This window comes from Felis catus, chromosome A1 (genome assembly GCF_018350175.1).
Source record: "Felis catus isolate Fca126 chromosome A1, F.catus_Fca126_mat1.0, whole genome shotgun sequence".
Lineage (NCBI taxonomy): Eukaryota > Metazoa > Chordata > Mammalia > Carnivora > Felidae > Felis > Felis catus.
Window position 1 is genome coordinate 39,434,032 of NC_058368.1, and position 27,015 is coordinate 39,461,046.

The 27,015-nt window shown below is 34.3% G+C and overlaps 2 long non-coding RNA genes across 3 annotated transcripts in view; one reads left to right on the forward strand and one right to left on the reverse strand.

The window, feature by feature from the left end:
* Positions 1 to 27,015, forward strand: part of LOC123384391 — a 547,325-nt gene that overhangs the window by 432,033 nt on the left and 88,277 nt on the right. For both annotated transcript variants that reach the window (XR_006595426.1, XR_006595432.1), the window contains exon 5: positions 19,948 to 20,064. This is a non-coding gene — a long non-coding RNA (uncharacterized LOC123384391). The remainder of the gene's footprint in view (positions 1 to 19,947; positions 20,065 to 27,015) is intronic.
* The window catches only part of LOC123384399, a 69,434-nt gene continuing 62,323 nt past the window's right edge, over positions 19,905 to 27,015 (reverse strand). The window contains exon 2 of the long non-coding RNA XR_006595437.1: positions 19,905 to 20,053. This is a non-coding gene — a long non-coding RNA (uncharacterized LOC123384399). The remainder of the gene's footprint in view (positions 20,054 to 27,015) is intronic.

Sequence of the window (27,015 nt, forward strand, 5' to 3'; positions counted from 1 at the left end):
TGTGCTTTGCTCTTTGTAAAGATTCTGGCTTATTAGAAGTGTAAACACCAGAGTTCTATGTTTCTGCCAAAAATCATGGCTTAGCATCTGCCACAATAATTTACGATGTTGGAACAGGTAGTCTTTATCTTGAAATTTTTGGAGCCACTTTACTTTTAGGTATTTTGGGAACTCTGAGTTTCAAAAGAAATATATTTCCTTCAGCATCATTTAGTTTATCATTGCATATTGTGGAAAACTACACTGTTCATTGATATAAACTGCTACCTACATCTCGTCGTGTCTACAATTTATAAAGCCTAATTCTAACTATAAACTTATATATATTTTTATTAGAAAACAACCTATGCGATATATAAACAGTCACTTTAGTGTAAGATAATCAAATTATTTAGTAAAGTATAGATAAAAGCAACGTTTACATGAATGTTCCTTATAATGTTATGTTTGCATATGTAGTTATATCATTTTTATATGCAAAAATTGATTGCATATTTCATTCATGGTGTACACAGAGGCATTACTTTTATTTATAAATATCAGGATTTAATTTTTTGGTTTAATACTTTATATTTCTATAAATTGGGTTTTTAGTAGTAAATTACAAGTCCATATTGTGAGCTGATGAAGGGTGGGTGTATATAATAACTACTTTTGTGTAACAAATACTGTGAAACTTAGCAACTTAAAATAACAATTTTATTTTGCTCAAGATGGTATAGGTCAGGAGTTTGGAAAGAGCTTAGATGTTAGATTTTTCTTGGGATCTTCCATGAAATTATAACCAGATCTTAGTGGAAGCTGGTTCATCTGTAGGCTCAGCTAAGGAAATCATTTACATGGCCAGCAGTTGATGCTGGCTGTCAGCCTTCAGCTCATCTGGGGCCCTTCATGAGTGCCTACACAAGGTACCACCATAAGTCTTGGGCCTCCTTATATCATGGTGGCTTTTTGATAATGAAGCTTCCTGGAGGGAAGCTTAGGGCTCTAGCAAATTTTCCAGTGAACAAAGTGAAAGCCCCATTACCTTTTTTTTTTTTTTTTTACTCAGCCTCTGAAGTTACGTAGCCCAATTTCCACAGGACTCTAATGATTTAAGAAGTCACAAGTTCACTCAGTCAAGAAGAGGATGTACAGACTTCACCTCTCAATGAGAAAACTCAAAGGCTTTGTGCCTATTATATTTTTAACCATTTCATGGAGAAATGAAAAATGTTACATCAGGAATATCTAAAAACACAGTAGTTTGCAGAATTTACGGTTGGAGTGAAGCAACTAGGATTTGAGTTTATGTACTCACATTTAAATATAGAGTTAAATCTACAAATCATTCTCTAGAAAGGAATGCCATTTAGCAGTGGCAGTGAGCTCACTATGGCTTTCACCCTAAAAATAGATGAAAATGTCAAAAAAAAACCCTGAGCCCATTTAAATTGGAATTTATATGATATTTGGAAAGATCAACATATTTAAACATGAAATGATCCAGATTATCATTGTTATAATAAAAGGCCAAAAGTAGTGTGGTGATTGAGCAAATTTACTAAAATCAAAGATCATTTTTTTTTTCTTGAAACTCCAGCCATCAAAGAAAAATGTGGAAGATAGTCCCAAGATAAAAAAAGGTAGATTGGTATAGGATAAAACAGCCAGGCAGAAAGAAGAAAGAAGAAAACAGAGCCCATTCCTTTGGGAAAAGAAGATAAGAGAAATAATCAGTTACTTTTGATATACAGTACTTCTCAAGAACTGTATATAAAGGTATAAATAATTCTTCATTTGTTGCTTCATTCTCAGGAAACATTGTAAAATCTAAATATCTGTTTAATACTTTTACTGATTTCCATCCAACTTCAAATCCTTATTTTGGGCACATAGTGAACTACAAGATTTATAGAAATATGGAAAAGCTCTTCTATATAAAACTGATATGTTTCCTACTGGTATATGATTACAACTAAATGCTATTAATCTGAGTGCTTTAGAACTATACCTATTACAGTCAATATTTGAAACTCACTATCAATAAATTTGGAAAATATTTTATTCACAGTATTGCTAAATCTGTCTGTGCATAATGATATTCCTTGAACTATATTACAGTATTTGGCAAATGCATATGTTCCTTCCTGAAGAAAAGCCTCATCATTTATTTCCTTCCACTTAAAATCCTCCCTCTTGAGAAAATGTTCATATTTCTTAAAAACCTTTATAAAACCTTTATGCTTTCACCCCATCCAGCATTACATTGTAGTTTGCAGAAAATTTTATGATTTTGCTTTTTCCTGGTTTTTGAACAAGTTCCATCTGGTCCTTTCCCTTGTGTTCTTTTTCTGAATAACTCTTATTTGTTGCTGAGGTCATAAAAAACCCTCTACACAATTCTTAAACTTTCCTTTATCCTTTAAAGTAGAGGGAAGTGCCACTTTAAATTGTTCCCATGACAACTTCTACAAGTGCCATGGTAACACTGTGATTTCCTAAACCATACTAGCTATGTTAAAATGAAAAGTTCAAATTAATATCAGAGCTCTGACGCAATACCATGAGTACAATACAACTAGTCATTTACAATTTTTTTTATTTGTTTACTTTTTATTACCTTTATAAGGTAAGGTGATAAGTTAGAAAAGCTCTTCAGATGATGTCATAGTCAGTATTCTAATTCCTTGATTGTGCTCATCCAGGTAGATGATATACCTATGAAGCCTTTCCTTTTATGTTGATGTACACCTTACTTACATAATTCCATATTCTCCAAACCTTTGTTTTTTTACAACACCTATTACATTTCATATTGCCGTATACATAAATATATTTCATCTCCTTTGGTGGAGGAAATTGTATCTCATTATTTATCATTGTACATTTTACTCACCAACATACTTCCCAAAAGGACTTGTCTAATGCCTTGTACTTGGCATGCAATGAATATTTGTTGAACTGATTCAAATTGAATTAAATATGAGTCAGTCATCAGGATTCATGGCATCACTTTCATCCAGGGCAAGTTAAGTTATTGAGTCACAGATTCATTCATCTCATTCTCAAAATGGAATGAAGATAAGAAGGTGATGTATTTTTTTCTAGATAATGAATTTTTTATAGAAATGCAGGGGTTTTTGTTTTGTTTGTTTTGTTTTGTCTTGGTCTACTTGTTTTATAGTCAGATAGACTTATATGCAGGAGAATGTGTAGAGTTTTTAATCTCAGTCTATTTTTTATTGCCTCCATCATCTGCTGGACAACTTGCACATGATATAGTATTTTATCATGTGATAAAATCCCCAGTTGCCATTACTCGTGATCATGCAGCTCAGAGCAGCAGAATGAGAGACCTACAGAAGGGTCAACCACATTGCAAGGCTTTCAGCAGGAAGCTCTGAAACAAAATACTCTGGAAGAATGAACTTCCAAGAAAGGAAATGGTCTAGAACAGCTTGTAAACATTATTCTTCATGTTTAGACTTTATTCTTCAGAGTATAAATGCTACTCACTAGTGGAAATATTCACTTTCTGTGACTGTATTTCTATCTGTAAAGATACCATACTGTCACAAATTAATATTCCATAATAACTAGCTACATTTTCAATTTTAGTAAATTTTTAAGCCATTATAGGAAAAGAACTTTATTTCATTCACATAACTTCTGATGGCCCGTCCACTGGTTACTGTGATATTGTCAGGAGTTTTCTTCAATATTTTTTGGTAAATGAATTGTATTATCTATTTTTTTATCTTATATTTGTAGACTAAGACAGAAAAATAATAGCTTGAATTGGATGTATCTCCTCTTTTGCAAATAAGTGTTTCCATTTGAAGTCGAGTTTGGTAGTTTAAGCAATTATATTATTTACTTATGATTTGTATTAATATTCTTTATATATTATGCGATTCAATAGCACATACTTAAGTTGTTATGTGGTATGCATATAACTCAGTATAAGAAGGATATTAATTTTTAAAAACTAACTTAATTTTTTTTAATGTTTTTTATTTTATTTTTGAGACAGAGCATGAACGGGGGAGGGGCAGAGAGAGAGGGAGACACAGAATCGGAAGCAGGCTCCAGGCTCTGAGCCATCAGCCCAGAGCCCGGCGCGGGGCTCGAACCCACAGACCGTGAGATCGTGACCTGGCTGAAGTCGGACGCTTAACCGACTGCGCCACCCAGGCGCCCCAAAAACGAACTTGATTTTGATATGAATTTGATAAAGCTTTTTAAACTGCTAAGCAAAGGTTCCTCTGAGTGGAGAAGATCTGTGATTACATCCACAGTTGTGTTTATTAAGAGCCATATATCAAATAAGTAGTCCCTTGTCTTCTCCTGATTTGTCTTCTGTCCTTGTGCAATGTGAGCTTTTAAGGTCGAAAAGGAGGGGCGCCTGGGTGGCGCAGTCGGTTAAGCGTCCGACTTCAGCCAGGTCACGATCTCATGGTCCGTGAGTTCGAGCCCCGCGCCGGGCTCTGGGCTGATGGCTCAGAGCCTGGAGCCTGTTTCCGGTTCTGTGTCTCCCTCTCTCTCTGCCCCTCCCCGTTCATGCTCTGTCTCTCTCTGTCCCCAAAATAAATAAATGTTGAAAAAAAAATTAAAAAAAGGTCGAAAAGGAATCTAACTTCTAATTAATGATGACAATTTGACATATATATTATTTTCCCTCTTTAAATTCCACTAAATTTAAAATAAAGTTGAAGACATTATTAGTACACAAGGAACAATAGGATTATGAAACAGAGTAAACAAATAATTACAAAAAATGTTGGATGATAGAAGACAGATGCAATAATATAAATGACTTATAGGCAGCCATCCAAGTGACTGAAGTGAACCAATTAACTTCTGGCTTCCTACAGTCACAAAACAGGCTTAAAGCTTGCAGCGAACAGTCCTGCTGTAGATTCTGATGATATGTAAAGTTCTATATGATGAACAGGAGAAAAAAATCAGTCACTTATACTGAATAACAGCACCTGAGAGATTGGCCTGCAGACATAAGACAGCTGGAATCACAAAGGAAAGCACTCAAAGATGCAGTAGTATTTGGTGGTCTCTTGACAAAAGAACTTCCCTCACTCTATCACTGTACTCTGAAAGTACTTGTGTTTTTCCTCTGAAAGCAGACTTTCAATCAGACATTGAGTTCTGGCTTTTAAATATGAAGTCAGTTAAATGACAACAAGTATCACTAGCATTTCAAAAAATTCTCCAATGAGAAAGGAACAAGAAAACTACTACCATGATAAAAGAAATGTTAGGGGCATTCAGGTGGCTCAGTTGGTTAAGCGTCGGACTTCAGCTCAGGTCATGATCATTCAAGCCCCACAACTGGCTTGCTGCTATCAGCACAGAGCCTACTTCAAATCCTCTGTCCTCCCTCTCTCTGTGCCCCTCCCCACTTGTGCTGTCTCAATAATAAACATTAAAAACAAAAAAATGTTAAGGGAGCAGAGACACCATTGAGAGTAAGAAATGTAGCTTCTCAATATTGTACAGTATTTATATTGTCACAATAATAGAAACATAAGCAAATGATTTAATTAATATTGGAATGTAGTCACTCAGGAAATTCAGGGACAAGTAAATGAGAAGTTGAAAAGGATAGGGGCTGACTATTGCAAATTTTTATAAGCAGTGGAGTTCAAAGTCTGAAGTTTTAGAAGACCCCTGCCCCAATTGCTAGGGTTGTGTCTGGTGGGTGTAGAGGGGCTCCTGTGGAGAAAGAGGGTAGAGACCCAGGAGTGGGTAGTATGGTCTGAGGATCCCCTGGGTCACACAGGGAGAAACAGTTCTCCTTATTGGTGTGCATTTGGGAGAGGTAGTACTGCCTCTCAGGGGACAAAAGAGAAGGCAGATAGCATCGAGTGGACCCATTAATTAGCATAGCAGCAGAGGCGTCTGCTGGAGGCAGCTACCCAGCTTTTGGCTGCACCTTACCACAAACTCCTAGTACCATGCAGTTATGTGACTATTTTCTTGGCACAAACCAGCACCAGCTACAGCGTCGTCAGACCTTCCCCTTAGAGGATCAGCATGGGTCTGTGCTGCACCTGGTCCCTAAAATTTGGAGCTTTGAAAACCAGTCATGAGCCTGAGTTAAAACACAGGAGTGTTTTGTTATGGCAGAGGGATGGCTTGGACATGGATAGGGTGAAGACAGGGTTCTGACAAAAGCTAGGGACAAAAGAGGGGAAACTGCTTTTCTGTTAAGGTTTCCTGAACAGTGGTGGGCACGGACTCCTCACTCTGGGGACTAGAGCATGAGGCAACTCAATTTCCCCCCTTGCCCATCAGCACTGACCAACTTCAGTGAACAACACAATGCCACCCAGAGGAGACTGGAGCCGCTTACACCAAGTCCCGCCCCACTGCAACTGCAAGTGCATTTTTCCTAGGCAAGTCCGCCTGAGAACCTGTGCAGTAGGCCCATCCATCTCTCAGAATACAAGCACAACCCCCCTCCTGCCCTGCACACACCAAGTCTACTGATGATATAGTGCCATAAAGTTTCAGCTCTAGGGGAAATAGGATCTAGCTTTTTCTAACAAGCAGACCAAAACACACCTAATTAAAACTCACCACACACTGGACCAAATCCAAACACTCCACACTGCAGGCAAGGAGAAACTCTGCAGAGATCTGATCTGAGGGAAAGAACAGCCAAAACACAACAGCAGAATACACACAGCATATGCCACCCCCCAAAAAAAAACTCCTGAAGCACCAGATCCTGGACAGTATATGACCTCTTCTTAATATAGCCATTACTTTCAGGAGCAGGAAATGTAACAGGTTTTCCTAACATACAGTAGACAGAGATCTAGGCAAAACGCCAAGACAGAGGAATTCATCCCAAAAGAAAGAGCTGGAAGACATCAGGGCTGAGGATCTAATCAGAACAGATATAAGTAATATGTCTGAACCAGAATTAAAAAAAAAAAAACAATCATAAGGATACTAACTAAGCTTGAGAAAAGCATGGAAGACACTAGACCTTTCTGCAGAGATAAATGAACTAAGAGCTAGTAAAGCTGAAATTAAAAAAAAAATGCTATGACCAAAAGGCAAAAATCAACTGGATGCAATGAAAACAAAGATAGACGAAGCAGAGGAAAGAATCAATGATATAGTAGATACAATTATGGAAAATAATGAAGCTGAAAAGGAGAGAGAAAGAAAAGTACTAGATCACAAATGAAGACTTAGGGGACACAACAACTCCATAAAGCATAATAACATATATATCATAGGAGTCCCAGAAGAAAAGAAGGATAAGGGGCAGAATGTTTATTTGAGCAAATTTTAGCTGGAAACTTCTCTAATCTGGGGAAGGAAACAGTCATCTCACTCCAGGTAGCACAGAGAACACACATCAAATTCAACAAAAGCTAGCCAAACCTGAGACATATCATAGTACAATTTGCAAAATATAGAGATAAGGAAAGAATCCTGAAAGCAGCAAGGGAAAATAAATCCTTAACCTACAGGGAAATACAAATGAGGCTAGCAGTAGGTATTCCCACAGAAACCTGGCAGGATGTAAAGGAATGGTAGTATATATTTAACATTTTGAAGGGGGGAAAATATGCAGCCAAGAATACTTTATCCAGCAATGCTATCATTCAGGATAGAAGGAAAAATAAAGAGCTTCCCAGACAAACAAAAACTGAAGGAGTTCATGACCACTAAGCCAACCCTGCAAGAAATATTAAAAGGAACACTTAAGATGGGAAAGACCAAAAACAACAAAGACTGGATAGGAACAGATAAAAGTCTCCAGAAACAGCAACTCCACAGGTAATATAATGGTACTAAATTCTTATCTATCAACAATTACTCTGAATGTAAATAGACTGAATGCTCAATCAAAAGATACAAGGTATCAGGATGGATTAAAAAAAAAAGACCCATCTATATGCTGCCTACAAGAGACTCATTTTATTAAAATAATAATGTTTATTTATTTTGGGGATAGAGAGAGACACAGAGTGTGAGTGGGGGAGGTTCAGAGAGAGAGGGAGACACAGAATCCGAAGTAGCCTCCAGGCTCTGAGCTGTCAGCACAGAGCCCAATGCGGGGCTCAAACTCACAAACTGTGAGATCAGGACCTGAGCCAAATCAGATGCTTAATGGACTGAGCCACCCAGGTGCCCCCAAGAGATTCATTTTATACATAAAGACAAGTGCAGGTTGAAAGTGAGGGGATGGAGCACCATCTATCATGCTAATAGATTTCAAAAAAAAAAAAAAAAAAAGAAAAAGAAAAAGAAAAGAAAAAGCCAGAGTAGCCATACTTCTATCAGACAAACTAGATTTTAAACCAAAGACTGTAACAAGAGATGAAGAAGGGCAGTATATCATAATTAAGGGGCCTACCCAACAAGAATATCTAACATTTATAAATACTTATGCCCCCAATTTGAGTTCCCGGATATATAAATCAATTAGTAACAAGCACAAAGAAACTTATTGGTAATAATACAATAATAGAAAGGGACCTGTTTTTTTAGACGTTTATTTATTTTTGAAAGAAAGAGACAGAGAATGAGCAGGAGAGGAGAGAGAGAGAGAGAGAGAGGGAGACACAGAATTGAAAGCAGGCTCCAGTCTCTGAGCTGTCAGCACAGAGCCCAAAGCAGGGCTTGAACTAACGAGTGGTGAGACCATGACCTGAGCTGAAGTGAGATGCCCAACTGACTGAGCCACCCAGGCGCCCCAAGGACTTTAACACCCCACCTACAAGCAATGGACAGATCATCTAAGCAGTAAATCGACAAGGAAACTGGCTTTAAATGATATACTGGACCAGGGGGACTTAACAGACATATTCAGAACTTTTCATCCTAAAGTATCAGAATACACATTCTTTTAGAGTACAGATGGAACACTCACTAAAATAGATCACATACTGGGTCACAAATCAGCCCTCAACAAGGACAAAAATATTGAGATCATACCAGGTATATTTTCAGACCATTACACCATGAAACTTGAAGTCAACCACACAAAAAAATTTGGAAAGACCACAAATAAATGGAGGTTAAAGAACATCCTGCTTGGGCACCTGAGTGACTCAGTCAGTTAAGCATCCAACTCTTGATTTTGGCTCAGGTCATGATCTCACAGTCGTGGGATGAAGCCCCACATCAGTCTTCGCTCTGGATGCAGAGCCTGCGTGGGATTCTCTCTCTCTTTCTCTCTCTGCCCCTCCCCTGTTCTCTCTCTCTCTCTCTCAAACAAAATAATAATAATAACAATAATAATAATAATAAATAATAATAATAATTTAAAAAAGAGAACATCCTACTAAAGAACAAATGGATTACCAGGAAATTAAAGAAGAAATAAAAAAAAAAACGCATGGAAGCAAATGAAACTAAAAACACGACAGTCCAAAACCTCTGGGATGCAGCAAAGGGGGACATAAGAAGGAAGTATATAGCAATATAGGCCTACCTCAACGAGTAAGAAGACTCTCAAATCAACAATGGATATATTTATATATGATATAATAAATAATATATAATAGTATATAATGGATATATCTATATCCATTAATCCCTTGAATGTCACACACTTACCTGATACTACTCTCTCATTTTATATATATATATATATATATATAGAGAGAGAGAGAGAGAGAGAGAGAGAGAGAGAGAGAGTGAAATTTCAGGGTACCTGGGAGCCTCAGTTCAGGTAATGATCTTGTCGTGATATCAAATCAACAATGGATATATATATATATATATATATATGGTATAATAAATAATATATAATAATATATAATGGATATATATATATATATCCATTAATCCCCTGAATGTCACACACTTACCTGATACTACTCTCTCTCTCATATATATATATATATATATATATATATATATATACAGAATAATATTACCCAGCCATCAAAAAGAATGAAATTTCCGGGCACCTGGGAACCTCACTCAGTTAAGTGTCCAACTCTTGATTTCAGCTCAGGTCATGATCTCACTGTTGTGATATCAAACCCCACACTGGGCTCCTTGCTGGGTGCGCAGTCTGCTTAAGAGTCTCTGTGTTCCTGTCCTTCTGCCCCTCCTTTGCTTGCTTCTTTCTCTCTCTCAAACAAACAAAAAACAGAATGAAATCTTGCCATTTGCAAGGACATGGATGGAGCTATGCTAAGCAAAATGTCAGAGAAAGAAAAATACCATATGATTTCAGTCGTATGTGGAATTTAAGAAACAAAGCAGATGAACACATGGGAAGGAAAAAAGAGAGAGACAGGGAAGCAAGCCATAAGAGACTCAACTATAGAGAACAAATGGAGGTTTGATGGAGGTGGGTGGGGATGAGCTAAATGGGTGATGGGTATTAAGGAGGGCACTTATTGTGATAAGCACTGGATGTTAATATATAAGTGATGAATCACTAAATTCTACACCTGAAATCAATTTTACCATATATTTTAACTAACCAGAATTTAAATAAAAACTTGAAAAAAGAAAAAAATGTGTTTGCAAGTGTATGTGTGGAAAAAGAAAAAAAGAACGAAATATTGAGGCAGGGCCCTCAAGAAGCCAGTAGAAATTGTTAGGAGTAAGACTGAAAGGAACACACTGTTAGTATTGTAATGTTTATTAATAACTTGTTAACAATGTATTCATTAAGTTATATATTCCTTAAGTTATAGTCATTCATGCTACTGATGGAAATGTAGACTTATTTATTCTAATACAAAATTGAATTAATTGAGTTTCCTAAAATATGACTGGCATTATAATTTAAGAATATGAAATACACATTTTTATTGATGTTTAACCCATAAAAATGACATTACCAAAGTCACAAAGGCTGTAAGTGTTCTCATATATTTCTTAAGTCTGGCTGATAACACTGATCACACTCTAGACTTTGCCTTTTTGTGGTTATGGGGTAGGGAGGAGGAGAAGAATAAGGGAGTAATTTAATAACTATGCACCCTTTGTCAAAATCGAGTAGCTCATCTTGTTATGGAAAGGATCATTAATATAATTATTAACAATTTTAAGAGACCTTTCCAAAAGTATTCCTTTCAATTGATGAGCTGTTGTGGTGGTATAATAAAGATTAAAAAGTCACAAACTGAAGATGAAAACTTTTTACCACTTGAATAAAATGACAAAGATTCAAGAGGCTTTTAACCTCCTACGTGTCCCTGGTACAGTTTAGGTTCTGTCTTTAATATTTTCTTAGTTATCTCTATCTCAGCATTCTCTTGGGTAGAAAAATTAAGGAGACAAAAGTTCTTTAAAAAACAGTTGTGCTTACTTGTTCTAAGCATAAGAAATAGATAGGCATACTAGCGATTCCACTGAGCAAAAACTATAACCCATTAATCCCCTGAAATGTCTCATACCCGATACTACTCCCTCATTTGTTATGTTGAAATAAGTGTATAGAATAGGTATAATAAATTTAGGAAAGCAATATTTATCTATAGGAACTAACCAGAGACCCACTAATAGCCTTTCAGTGATGAATGGAATCCCAGTTTTTCTCAAGTTAAATTGAAGAGCATATCATCATTTTCTTGTGTAATGTCATTGCCATGAAAATGCATCCAGACCCTCTCAGGGAACTCTTTCAGCGTGGTGCTGACTGACTACTTTAGGCAGCCTCCTGTTCATTTGGAGAGTAGATTTATTAGTTAGAAATTCATTAAAAAAAACTAAGGAGAAGAGTCTCCTTATTGATTATGCCTTCTCTTCTTACTTTTGTCTCTGATGAAATATAGATTAAGTGGATTCCATTATCCCAATGACAGTTTCCCAAAAATTTGAAAAGAGTTATTTGGCCCATTTTAAATATTCAATGTTAACTGTACCCAGTTCTTTCAATCAATTTTTTTGTGTGTGTGAAATAAATTTTTAAGAGCGCTTAATATACTGCCTGCATTCCACAGAAAGAATTCTAGTTTATCAATATTCACTTCGAATGTAGTGTACAAAATGAATAATCTTATTTCTACTAACTTCAGAGTCATCACAGAGCATACTAGGGATGTTTCAAATTTTATCCCTTAGTGCATCTATATTTCAACTATTAGATGCTATTATTGTGTTGGATATTTAGCAAAATTATTCTCTAGAAATTTTTAATAAAGAATTTATATTTAATTTAAAATTTAAAACTTTTATTCCACACTAATATATTGTTTAACCTTCTATTTTATATGATTTCATCCAAAAGTCTTAAAACTTTTTAAAAAAGGATTGACATTTATCTCCAGTGATAGGTATTTTCTGTCCCTGACCCTGAATGCATTGGGAATATGAACACTATGTGATAATGGTAGGGTTGATTTGTTTTGGTTTTTCATTGTGGTAATGTTGGATATTGTGTTTGATGTTCTCTCTTATGCTACATGCAGAGCTCCGAGTTAGTGGTGCCACACTTATCTATGTAGTCCCAGATATTTATCCCCTAAAATATTGTTTAGTGAATAAATGAAGGGATATGTAAACAAATGAATAAAATTATATGGCAAACTATGCACCAAACTCTATTAATCATTTATAAATAAGCTTTAACTTGATTCATTTTCTATTTGAATTAAGCATTACTTTTCTTATTGTACACATGAATTGAATATGATGTTTATTAAGTAGTTTGGCTAATACTTTAGTTGTCCAGTAGCACATTCATTTAAGCATAAATACATATTTAATGATATTGACTCAAACAATATGTTAAAACTGATACTTCGGTTAAAACTGTCAGTAAATCCATGATAGGGAAGTGGGACAATAAAGAAATGGAAATGGAAGCAGGTATAATAAGACCATATGTCTCATGTACTGTATATCCTTTCTTCTATTTCTCTTTGTCAAAAAAAAAATCAATACCAGAAAGTTTAAATTTAACATTCAGAATAATTTGTTCCTCATGAACCATGCTAAATGTCTAGACAATGGTGAAGTCAGAACAGCCAATATCAATTTTCAGGAGACAATTTCATATTCTTTCATTATAAATAGAACTGAAAGTATCTGTTAATGCAGCTGTTACCTTGCAAGAGGTTTTTTAAGGTTGGCAAACTTTTTTTTTTATGTTTTAGAGTGCTAAACTGTATTTTGGCGTTAATGAAACTTAGAGTGAAAAAGAGAGTAAGCCTTAATTTAAAATTCATTTAATTTGTATCACTTATATATTTTAATGATCTTTTAAATATTCTTATATTTTCTAATAGTTTAAATTACTTTTAGTAATGTTATTTTAATCAAATTAAGTCTTTGATAGCCTTGTTGAGCAAAAGAATTAGAGTTCTAATAGTAGTGAAACTACACCCAAGGAAACATGGTATAAACTCTCCAAATCTATTTGTGTTTTTAGTCAAGATTTTATGCAAGTTGTTTCCATAAGTATTTGTTAAATATAGTAAATCAATGAAATACAGGGGCTTATTATTTGAGTTTTAATCATTAATGTATAAACCTAAAATTATATTTCACATTGAATTTGTAATTTTACTGAGACTCAAATTTCATTTGCTCATGTGTGGAAAATCAGTTAACTGGAAATTGAGTCTTACAAACTATGTATACATTTTGTATTGTTGCCATAATAGATTTCTACACGCTTAGTGATATAAAACAAGCCAGACTTATCACTGAATAGCTTTGTAGGTTGGAATCCCCCACAAGTCTCACTGGACTAAAATCAAGGTATTGTACAGATGCATTTCTTCAGGAGTCTCTACCAGGGATTTCCTTGCCTTTTCCAGCTTCGAAAGGCTTCCCTCATTCCTTCGTTCATGACCTCTTTCCTCCAACAAGGTAGATTCTTAAAGTCCTTAACCTTAAACTCATCTGTCATTTGTTGCTGTGTTTGGTTTGGTTTGGTATGTTTTGTTTTTGCCATGTTAAGTAACATATTTAAAAATTCCTGGGATTAAGGCATGGATATCTTTGGAAGGTTTGTTATTCTTTCTACCTCACATAAAATCCATTAGAGTTTCTTCTTCTTCTTTTTTTTGTATTATGATTTTAGAGCAAAAAAGTGTGTACTTTATTAAAACTTATCTACTTTATTTTAATAAATATATTTTCTTAAAATTTACATTAAGTGAATGGTACAACCTTAAAGTTATGTGAGAAAATGCCTAGAGAGTAGATATAGAAAAAAATGAACATAAAGGAACTTCTACGTATTTGGGGATTTTCAATCACTTCGGTTTAAACCTCTTCAGGCTATAACGAAGGAGTTATAATTGAAAGAAAAGAAAGCAATAAAAGATAAAAAATAATACTTTGAGAACCTGCTATAAAGTAAACATTAAATTGGAGACTGTATAATTCAGAGGACATAAATATTGATTTATTCCTTCATCTAGACAATATTATCTTTGATTTTTTGATGTTGATGCCATGTGTCCATCAATGCAAGTTTCTAGGGATGCATGTTAAGTAAGTCAAATTTTCTATTTTGGAAACCTCCATAATATTGGGATGTACAGAAAAGTTAATACATATTTGCCAAATTATCTAATAAGTGTTATAACCTAAATATGCATAATTTGCTATTTGAAAAATGAGTACAAATAGTTATTATCCTTGGGTAGCAGAGAGGATAGAAATTAGAGCTACTGTTCAAGGCTATTTGCTGTTGTCAGAAGCTTATAAGCTTCTTATGAGAAAGGAATAGATCTTGTTAAGATTTGTGTCTTCATGGCCTATCACGGTGCTAAACACACAGTAGATATTCAACATTTGTTTATTATTAAAGGAGATTATGGTTCAGGTTGTAGAGAAGAAACTAACATTAGTTAATTATTTTCCAAGTGTTGACACATATCACATATTGTTGAATCAGTGACCATATATAGAAAAGAAGGGGACACCCATTTATTTTAAGGAAGATTTGGAAGCTCAGAAATTTAGTGACTTTCACCGCTCCTAAAGGTTCATCTAGTAATTAAGAGGTAGAGTCAGAAGTTTTGTAATTGTTTGGCAAATTAAATTACATCTCATCCCCAAAATTATGTTATGCCCGTTTTATTAAAGTATAAAATTTTCTTTCTATAAGTAGGCTTCACACCCAGTGCAGACCCTAGTGCTGGGTTTGAACTCATAACTCTGAGATCAAGACCTGAACAGAGATCAACAGTCAGACACTTAACCAACTGAGCCACCCTGGCACCCCTAGAATATCATAATTTGGTGGTGGTGGGGTCACCTGGGTGGCTCAGTCAATAAAGCATCCAACTCTTGATTTCAGTTCAGGTCATGATCTCATGATCACGAGATCAAGCCCAGCATCGGCTCCACACTGATCGCAGAGCCTGCCTGAGATTCTCTCGCTCCTTCTCCCTGTACCCCTCCCCCGTTCATGCTCTCTCTTTTTCTCTAACTAAATAAATTTTTAAAAAACTTTAAAAAATAATATTTTTAAAACATGTATTCCTTTATGGTAACTTAAAATGTTGAACTTTCTCAGAATTACATACATTTCTTCTCTTCATGGGAAGAACCCCTCTCTGGTCAAAAATCAATTCCAAGTTTAAAATTGGTGCTTGATATTCAGCTTCTTATCACCAACTGAGAGAAATTTGTTAACCATTGCTCCCTTCAGTTTGCATGAAACAAATATTTTTATTTAAAAACTATGTAATTAAATTCCTATCAAAATCCCTGAAGATTTTGATTTGCCTTTCCTTGGAGTACACTTTCTTATAATTGATAAATTCTGAGGCACACCTATATACATACTTCAGTGAATCACCGAAAATCATTTTTGTGGCGTTTAGTCACAAAATAAATTATGAACAATTATCTAGGATAAATAATAACAATAAGAAGAAAAGTGTGAAAAATTCCAGATTTGTGAGAAATAGCATATTTTGAGAACTGGATATTAATGAACTTCAGGGAATAGAAGAAATAAGGGAATGATGCCAATTGATAAATACTTAATTGGTTTCTACCAATAAATGCCAAGCAATTATCTGAGGACCAGAGATCTGGTCAGGTAATAAAGAGACTATGTACAACCTGCATATGTATATGTATAAATGTATAGGTGTTCATATAAAGATATCAATTTGCACTCAAGCAAGTTAAAATCCATTTCAGAGTTAATTAGAAATTTATTTTGGAAGAATGCTTTTTGGAACAAAACACTAAAGAGTTGAGCAAAATAAATGTGATTCAGAGAAGGCTCCATGGAATCTAAGTTTAGAGCTTGACTTTTTGTTGTCATGATGATAAACTGCCCAAGAAATTGGAAGATCATTACAGTCAAGAACAGTTGTATGACATAAGGTATAAAAGTAATGTAAAAATTATATAGCAGGGGCAGTGAGATAACTGGCCTAGTTAATTGTGTTGCAAGGTATAATGAATTTAGAAATATATTTTATGTGACACAAAGGTATTTCCTTACTTGTCTATGTAATTTTTAAAGCTAAACATATTCTAGTATTTTTAGTAAAAACAACTAAATAATTAATTCTGGTATGAAGCTATATCACGGTAAGTATGAGAATGCTCAGTAATTATGTTTCTCTTCACAGAGACCTGTATGCCACATAATATCAACCTTCATTGCAGGGTCTATAAAGCCAGAGTAACAGCTTGGCAATATAAATTTTCTAAAATATAAATTTATAGATTATACCACGCACACATACATGCTTGCCTATATGATATATTTCAACATAGATATTTTAAGGAGATTATTATATTAAAAAGATAAAAAATTCTGCAGTAGCATAGATAAGAACATTATACTTTCAATAATTCTCTATATATCTGCTTCTCTATTTCAATTCTCACTCTGATTCTAATGCCTAACGCCCTAGGTGCTCTCTGCTTTAGCTTTTATTACGTTAGTCATGCCTCAATCAATTTGATGTTATGAAATTAACATTCAGAATGCTGAGTTTTCTGAAAGCATTCTTTTTGATGTGAATAATTTCTGTTTCTCTATGATTCAGAATTATCGTCTTTGTTATAAAATTTTATAATCTAATTTTCTATAATTGTGTGATTAATGCTTTCCTTTGGAGGAAAATCATTGATTTCTATATTAAAAAAATTGCTTCAACAGTTAGATATATTTTACCCAGCTGCATTATGATTATTTCAGGTTTATAAAATAAAAACCGTGACTTTTTACTTTTAATTGATTTCAAATAGCAAAAGTATCGTTTTAAATTTTAGGGAAAATAATATACAGTGCATTTCTTTCTGTGTTTGGGTATAGAATTAATTCTTTTCTCTTTGCTGTTAAAGTTATTTCTACGTTTACATAATAATCTTAAAGTTTAAATGTTTTTCCTCAAGATGAAAATATTCGGCAATTCTATTGTAAAACCGTTTAGGTCTTATTGTCTTTTAGGTTTCTGATAGAAATATATTGTTATTATTTTTGAATCTTGGTAGAGGAATAGAATCTTTTTTTTTAAACTCATTTTCATTTTTGGTTGATGAATTTGTAATCATGTACCAATATTAGAATGAACTTTAACTGATTCTCTTACCTTAGTTTAAGGAACTATGGAAAATAACTGTTTGCAACCCTTTGTATTACAGTTAGGAGAGAGACAGCTTATCATTCATTCTGTTTTGGAAGCATAATAACTCTTCAAGCTAAGTGATATAGTGGGTAAAACTACACTTAGGTTTCAAGATCACTGTACCACAGACTCGCTATGTGACTATGTGCCTGTGTTTCTTAAATGATATGATAAATGAGATGTACATGGAACTTAATAAGTAATACATGAATATAATTTTCATTTTCCATAAAAATATAAATAAATTAGAGGGGCTGTTTCCTCACTAGCTAATATTATAGGAAGTGAATAAAATTTTACAAATTTGATGTAATGCTTACTACATATCAGACAATGTGCTGAGATTTTCACATTTTGTTAAAAGGTAGAGAATTCCAAGTCTACCCTTAATTCACTAAAATATCCTGAGTGTGATGCCTTTGCAAAAGGTCTGTTCCTAAATAGCACTGCACACACTCATAGGTTTTTCAGTAAGGCTGTTTTGTTTTGTTCTGTTTTGTTTTATTTAAATCTGCCATTGGCAAGTTTATGGAAAAAAAAACTATATATACACACATATAATTAAATGTGTGCAATTTTAAGAACTGGGATTTATTTTAGTGCTAGTTGTTCTTATAATACTGGGATAATAACATGTTCAGTTACTGATACTGAATGGTATATTGTTATTGTTATTTTTTAATGTTTTCACGTAGGAAAATAAAAAGTTGATAGAATTAAATATATTTAGTCCTCTTCTGTTTTCATTCATTCCTTTCTTCCTTATTTTCTTCTTTTACTCTTTCATTATTACATTTATTCATTTAGAATGAGTAACTGTTCTACATGTTGTGGATAAAGCAGTGAACAACAACATAATAGTTTTCATGAAACTAACACTCTAATAGATGAGTAGTTCAGGTAATTCTGGCTGCTGTAACAGCTAAATCTAAAATACTCAATGGGTTATACAGCTTAAGGTTTGTTTCTTATTTATGTCACTGAACATTGAGTGTATTCCTGGTTGGGGCCTTCCATGTGGTTAAATCAAGCAAACAGTTTTCTTTCATCCAGAGGCATCCCTCAAAGTCATGGGTTAGTTTCCATTCATCTGACCAATGGGGAAAGAGAACATCGAGAAAGCACAGCATCCTCTTAACTACTTCAGATTGAAAGAGACAAATCATTTTTGCTCTTGTTCCATCATTGAGAACATGGCTCACGTTCCCAACATGGGGAGCAAGACATGGGAAGAGGACTCCTGACTTTACAACTGATTCCAAGCAAAATTAAACCCTGTGAAGACAGCAAGATGCGTATGATCAACTAACTGTCATTGCCACTGTTCACCATGGTGATAAGCAAATCTGTCTTCTACTTTTCTTCTGAAACACAGAATGTCTTGTACTTTCTCCAAAGAATACAACACAAATTGCCTCTAATAACTGCATCTGATTTAAGGTCCAAGTAGTGAGAAGTCATCTTCATAAGATCTGGATGTGGTTCTTCTTGAACCGGCAAAGTGTGAGCTAGAATAGACACATGTCTGCAGCTCCAAAATTCCAAATATACAGGAGTGGAGCTGAGACAAGGTAAAACTGTAATTAAAACAAAACAAATAACACATTTGAGAAAAGCAAAGAACTAGGACCACGTAGCACTTATTCACAGGGATGATGAAATCTGACTTGCAAAGGATGACAGCCTTACCTTTTAGAATAGATATTATTTCTTATTTTTGGTAGAAATTCTTTAATCCATTTTTCTCTGTGAGTCCTTGCTCTGGATGGCAAGGGGAGCAGTTCTTCATTTTGCATTATCCTCTTTTGTAACATCTAAAGCTGTAGCAAGAAAGGGTGCCTTCCAAACCAAGAAACAGACTCTTAATTACAGAGAACAATGTGATGGTTACCAGAGGGGAGGAAGTGGGGGATGGGTTAAATGGATGAAGGGGATTAGGGAGTGTACTTGTTGTGATGAGCACCTGGTGTTCTATGGAAGTGTTGAATCACTGATTTGTACACTTGAAACTAGTATAACACTATATGTGAACTAACTGGAACTGAAATAAAAACTTTAAAAATAAAAAATAAAACACTTATATTTTAATGAAGTAAATAAAGTGTGCCTTCATGAGGTGCTGCAAACTTTTTCAGCGTCTGGCCTTAGCAAGTTCCATGCCTGAGAATTGTTTTAATGCTCAAAAGTCAAAGGGTTCAGTGAGTGTGTGTTGAACCTTGAATGTTATGTCAGAAACTTTGTTTCATTTCATGTCAAAAACTAAGCCAATGATATAGCTAAACTTTAAGGAACACATTTCATTATTATTCATTATAATTGAGGTAATTCTAGATGTTGTAAAATATAGATTCTAAATCCTCAGCAATTTAACACAGTCAATCTTTATTTTGTTTTTATGTCACAGTCTACCAAGAATCCTCCTGGTTGAGGGGTCTTCGCTTGGCTATTTTTGGAAAATGATCTTCCATATTGTGGCTCAGTCCTCTTCTTGGTCTTCAGAGTCCTCTCCCCTAAGTAACAGGTAAAAAAAACAAAACCAAAAAAACAAAAAAACACACCTCTCAGGACAGCACACGTGCTTGTTAATTCCGAAGACACACAAATATCATGTATGCTTAAATTTCATTTGCTACAAATAATCATCTAGATATAATAGGTGTTTGGGAATATAATCACAAATTAGCACCATCTTTCAATCACCAATCTTATTAATGAGAGGAGTCTGAGTCTGATCAGTTAGTTGCTTTTAACATTGAATAAAGACATGAAAATTTACGGGATGCCTGTTTCTCTCAGTTGGTAGAGCATACAACTCTCGATCTCAGGTCATGAATTCTAGCCCCACGTTGGGCATAGATCTTACTTAAAATAAATTTTAAAAATATTAATAAGGATTACATAAGTATGTCAAAATATGAGACATCCTACGAAGCAAAACAGAGTTGGTTAAATGGATAATAAGTGATAATGAGAAAGGGGGCTGTTATTTTATCGCAGAGGGTAAGGGATCCACTGAGGTACTTCGGGAAATGCCTTCCAGACAGATATAACAGCACAAAGACCTTTAGGCAAGTCAGGCTTAGAATTTTGGAGGAGAAATTTAAAAAAAGGATAGTGTAGTAAAAACAGTGAGGTGAGTATGGAAGGGGGTTGATCAGATATGTAGCTAGGTCTGGATCGTGTAGCACCTTGTAGACCAGGTAAAAACATTTAATAATTTGCTCTGAGTGAAGTGGAAAGTTATAAGATGATTTTAAGCAGAAAAGTAATATGATCTTACAAAAAAGTTGGAAAAATGATATTCTAAGAATATACATGATATTCCAAGAACCATATATATATATGGTATATATATATGTATATCCTTCACTCAGTTCCCCTAATTTTACATTTTAAATAATTATAGGACACTTATCAAACTAAGAAATTAACACTGTTACAGTATTATTAACTATTCACAGATATTATTCAGATTTTACCAATTGCTCCAATAATGTACTTTTTCTGATCTAGAGTTTAACTCAGGACTTCACATTGCTCATAGCTGTCACATTTCCTTAGTCCCCTTCAGTGTGGGACAGTTCCTCAGTTTTGTTTGTCTTTCACAGCCTTGACACATTTGAAAAGTACTGGCTGATTATTTCATAGACCATCCCCTGATATGGATCTACATGACGTGTCCTTAGACTAGAATGAATTGTGTAATTTTGGCAGTAATGTAAAGAAATGATGCTTTGCTCTTCTCACAGTATCATATCAGGAAGTACATAATGTTCATACTACCTATCACTTTTTACTGGTAATATTAAATTTTGTTCAGATGGTACCTCTCAAGATTCTCTGCTATAAATTACTGTATTCCATTAGTAATTAATCACTATCTTGTGGGGAGATATTTTGAGACTATGAAAGTATTCTGTTCATCTTTATACATTTTACCCACCTAATTTAACATCCATCAATTATTCTTGCCTTCCAACATTTATAACTGGTATTTGCCAAATTGTGATTGTCTATGTCCATCATTTTTCCACATTCATTAATTTGAATTCTACTCTAAGGAAGAATGCTTCTTTCTTATTCATTAATTCATTTGCTTCATTATTGGTATCGGTATTTAGTCATGGATATTTACTTTATTCTATGCATTATAATCCTATAACAGTGTTGTTTATTTTTTTGTTCAAAAAACTCTTATTTGGTCATTGATAGATCCTTCCTAGTGATTCCTGTAATTTTTTGATATGCTTCTATCATTTATAAAGAAATTTCTTATTTTCTGGTATGCCAAGATGTTCCAGGCTTATCTGGGACTTTCCCAGCCACAGTCCTGGAATTTTGTTCATTTTATTGGGAAATGGTATTTACAAACCAATATTTAAATGCTAGATGTTCTCATTAATTGCAGGATGCCATTTTTTGTAAGGCCCCTTAATGGACAGAGGTAGAAAATAGATATACAAATACACACACACACACACACACACACACACACACAGAGACATGCACAAAACTGCCTCCATTTCTGTATATATTTAAGAAAAGAAAGACTAGTATAACTGATGTGTTGCCTGTGGACACAAGAGTGAAGTGAAATGAGGTTAAAATAAACAAGGAGCTAGGTAATGTGTGGTCTAATACACCATGACAATTCTAGATTTTACTGTAACAGTAATGGGAAGCCATTGAAGGGGGTAAAGCAAGTGCAACATGGGATTCATGATAACAAAAGATGATCTGCCTGTGAAAAGAGGATTGGAGTTTGGATCTACTGGGATGTGAGATTTAAAATAAGTAAAGGGCAAAAAAGAATAAGTGATATTAAAAAATAGTAGGAATAGGATGTAGAGGAACTGAGGCACCATTATCTCTCTCTAAAAATTTGCATCAATATTATGGTCAGAATTCATAAGCTTTTCTTCTCATGGCAAGAAGGGAAGTAAAAGCAACTTTAGCACAGAGAAGAGATAATGCAGAAATAAATGCCTACAGAGGTTTTTATCATTTTGAGTAAAAGGTTCATGACTGAACTCGTGTCGGAAAAATAGTTCCAATGTCTCATTTTATAGCAATGTAAAATGATTATGTGGAGTAAAGCCTAGCTCAGGAAAGATAGAAGTCTTTTCATCCAATCTCTCTCACACACACACATATACACACATGCACTCAAGCACACACACATGCGCTCATGCAGCCTGAGACACAGCCTATGAATAATGATTTTTGTTGTCTCAGCTGAGTCCTCTATCTGAGTCTTAGGAAATGAAAAAGATAGAAAGGCAACAATGCACAGACCTCAAAATACTGCTTGAGGTCTAATGGATAGTCTCAAAAAAGTAGATGTGGAAAAAGTAAAATACATCCATATTTGGCAAATGGAATGAATTTGCTAAATATATGGGAGACATAAATAAACCACATAGTTATTTTGCAAAAATGCAAAAACAAAGGAAAGAATTTCAAAAGAAAAGTTCAAGTGAAAAAGAAAGAAGTCATTCACGGAAAATATCCTCCAGGAAATACCATTTTTTCACAACAAACACATAGTTTCCCAGTTGAAAAGGGAAGAGGGGAAGCGAGGTTGTTAAAGAAAAGAGAAAAAAAATCAGATGAACAATTATAAATGACATAATGAGACATAGTGCAACATTGATAAGCTTGATAAATATAAGGAGAAAAATATATTTAAAGATGTAGGGCACTTGGGTGGCTCAGTTGATTAAGCATCTGACTTCGGTTCAGGTCATGATCTCATGGTTTGTGAGTTCAAGCCCTGCATCAGGCTCTGTGTTGACAGGTCAGAGCCTGGAGCCTGCTTCAGATTCTGTGTCTTCCTCTCTCTGTCCCTTCCCCACCCTCACTCTGTCTCTCTGTCTTTCAAAAATAAATAAACATTAAAAAAATCAAAAGGTAATGTTATAACAAGAAGACATACATACACACTTCATACCTAATTTGTATTTGTTTTATATTTTGTTTTTATTATTTTATTTTTTATTATTTTTTAATGTTTATTCATTTTTGAGAGACAGAGCATGAGCAGGGGAGGAGCAGAGAGAGAGAGAGAGAGACACACACACACAGAATCCGATGCAGGACTAGAACCCACGAACCGTGAGATCATTACCTAAGCCGAAGTCAGACACTTAACTGAGCCACCCAGGTGCCCCTGTTTTATATTTTGTTTTTAAACCCAAATTTTGAATATGAAATAATATAAACTTAGGTAAGGTTGTGGATTCATAGGACCATTCATGTTTCATTTGCGTCGGAAAACAAGCAAGGGAAATTCTTACACAGGCCATGCATAGGTGTGGTTATGTTTGTATAGGGTATAGTAGCGGGCCTTTGGAGTCAGGCTAGAGTCTATCAGTGTAGGATTGAATGACTATAATGTGGTAGTGCTGGCAAATTGTGGAACACGACGTCACAAAAAATCAATGGAATTTGTTTATATAGTACAACTTCAATAGGACTGTGAAATTATTAGATGAAAGTTAAAAAATACATATATGGTACTAATTATAAACATACATAAAACAATAAATGTATGTATCTGTTTTTTAAGAATATATACTGATATGTTTACACTTTATTTCAGAGTGAGTGCTTAGTATGTGAAGGAGCAGATAATGGGAAGTAGGAAAGAGAGATAAAAATACTACAGTATTAAAATAATTTAGTTATGCTTTGGTTGGATCAATATGGCAATTACACAATGACCTCATGAGTTGATTAACTTAATACTGTATACCTGACACTCGCAAGAAATAAAGATAAAAGATAAATGTATATATGATGGACATTATCCTCTTACCTGTGATGGAATGACTTCTGTAGCTATTTAAATGCATATTTACATTTTGGATTTTCATCAAACACTGTAGAAGCCATCAGCCCTGCCTCTGCCCCCATCTCTGTCTCTGTCTCTGTCTCTGTCTCTGTCTCTGTCTCTTTTAAACCAATAACTACACACTAGTATTTTTGGCATTTTTTTCCCACATAACACAATATATATTCATAACCAATGATTAGTTACTGATGTAACTATAAAGTTTGCATCTTAGTTTGATTTTATCTTTGCAAGTGGTATGTCATTTGTGAGATCAGTTGAAATGAAGTCATGGAATATTTTGTTAAATACATTGACAATTTTGTGACTACAGCAGACCGTTTTTTTAAATCACTATTAAATTTTCTAGAAATGATTTCTCTTTCTCAATTATTTTTAACTTCAATATTCCCTGTTTTTTTGTCTTTTCTTTTGGTAAATATTTAATTATGAAATTAAATGTGTTTCTATCAAGAGAACAATCATAAGGAGAATCCTCAGTCGGTGCAAACCAGGCACATTTCCATCCTGGGACTTTGCACTTGCCGTTCTGTCTGCTTAGCACTATTGTCACAGCGATCCACCTGACTCACTCATCTTTTCTTCAAATCCTTGCTTAAATGGTATGTACTCAGAAGGACCTTCCCTATCCACCTCATTAAAAACTAGCCATTAATTAAATCATATTTGCTTATTTGTTTATTCATCTTTTTGCCATGTTATGCTGCAAGTAAACTGCATGAAGGCAAATATTTTTCTCAGTCTCCAAAATCTGCAAATGTACCTTATATATAGGAGATAATATGAAACACTTGCTGAATGAATGAATGAATGAATGAAAGCTCTGTTGTAAAGTTAAAAAAAAAAAGAGGAAGAACATCTTGCTTAGAAATAAATACACATGTGATGAAAAAAGCTTTTGGCATACTTAGTCCATTGTGAGAATTTGCTTATTATTTACTGCCCTTAGTGTCTTAGTTTCTATAACATTAAACAATAGGAGTATAATTTTGCAACCACTTTTGTTGGAATGCATCAACACCAGATGCAGTAACTAACTACTTTATGGAATCATCTTTTGAGAGAAATATTTTTCTTGAGATATTGACAGACCTGACCTTTGACAGTCAGCAACATACTGCTTCAAATAAATGATGATTATGTTTGACTTATTATCATGTTTTAGAATCTCTGTTCTACTATTTCACTACAGATTTTCTACATCTTAGGGAAAACGAAGAGGTTTAAGCTGTGGAAATTATGATTAACATAATACCCTTCAAATCTTGGGTCACCTGCCCAGGCTTCCTTAAAGTTTAGCTGCACTAATTAACTTCAACTTATTTTACATACAAACCCACAACCCCTTCACATGGAGGAAATAAAAATATTAATCTGTTAAAGGCCAAGAAATGACAGTATAGAAATGCTTTGGAAGTAATAAAAATAACTTGCCACATAATTCTGAGGAAGTTATAGCCTCTGAAAATGTGTTATCTACTGTCCAGTCCTACATGGTCTGATAACGCATACAAAGCCGAAGACTCATATGCCGCCTGCCATCCCTAATGTGCCGAAGGAGCCTCTCAACTATTGAAGTAAATGGTGAAATTTAAGTAGTCTCAGTGACTGTTTAAAATATTTATCACTTACCCTGGATTCTTACAGCCTAATATATAGGACATTTTTACAATGATTTGTGTAAACTTTAAAATATGTGTCACCTGGATTTTTAAAATGTGACTCATGACAAAATAGTGTGTTATAATTGCAAAGGCATCAAACATAAAGAAAATAATGCTAATTTACTAACATTATGTACTCATAAAGCCATGAAATTGGCATTTTAAATGGCAGCGCTGGCATTTTTGCAAATACTCAGTGCCAATAATGGTTTTGATAAAAAGGTTAGGAGCAGAGAATGTTATTCTGTCAATTATATTGGAAAAACTAGTAGTTACAAACATTCAGATCAATAATAGACTGGAATTCATTATATACTGTGAAAGGTTCTTATAACTTTTATCAGTTTAAAAATTATGATGGTTGTGTCTCAATAATTGAAAATTAAGGATTGAATCTTTCTAATTTATTCCTCCTCCCTCAAAAAAATTCCTGATGTACTAACCTCACACACTTTAAAAAATAATCACAAGTTTCCTGAAGATTTTATTTATTTTTAAAGAAACATTAAGGAAATGTTTTAAAAATTGTCTTTGAAAAGAAGCAACCATGGTTTTTCAAAGTGCTCATTTCCTTCTTATGACTGAAGTTTCTACTCAGAAATGTTCTTGATTTTCCAAGTAACATTCATCGATGTAATTTTTTTCTTGAAAAAATATTAAACCATTCATTGACTTAAGTTTTTGTTGAAACATATTCATGCATAAATCAAACTTATGGAATATCCATTCTCAAAGTGACACAAAAAAATAAGCAAAGTTGTCAGAAGTCATTCTTCTCATCTTTCCTTTCTTCTTAGTAAGTGGATTCCAACGTCTTCACTCCAAGGAACAGGCTTTGAGCATATTCAATTCAAATTCGTACTTGCGGTTTTAAAATGGCCACTTAGTCTAGGAGTAAGTATTAATCAAGGCCATGATGTTTATATGCCAGTGATGTCAAAGTAGACTCCCTAAT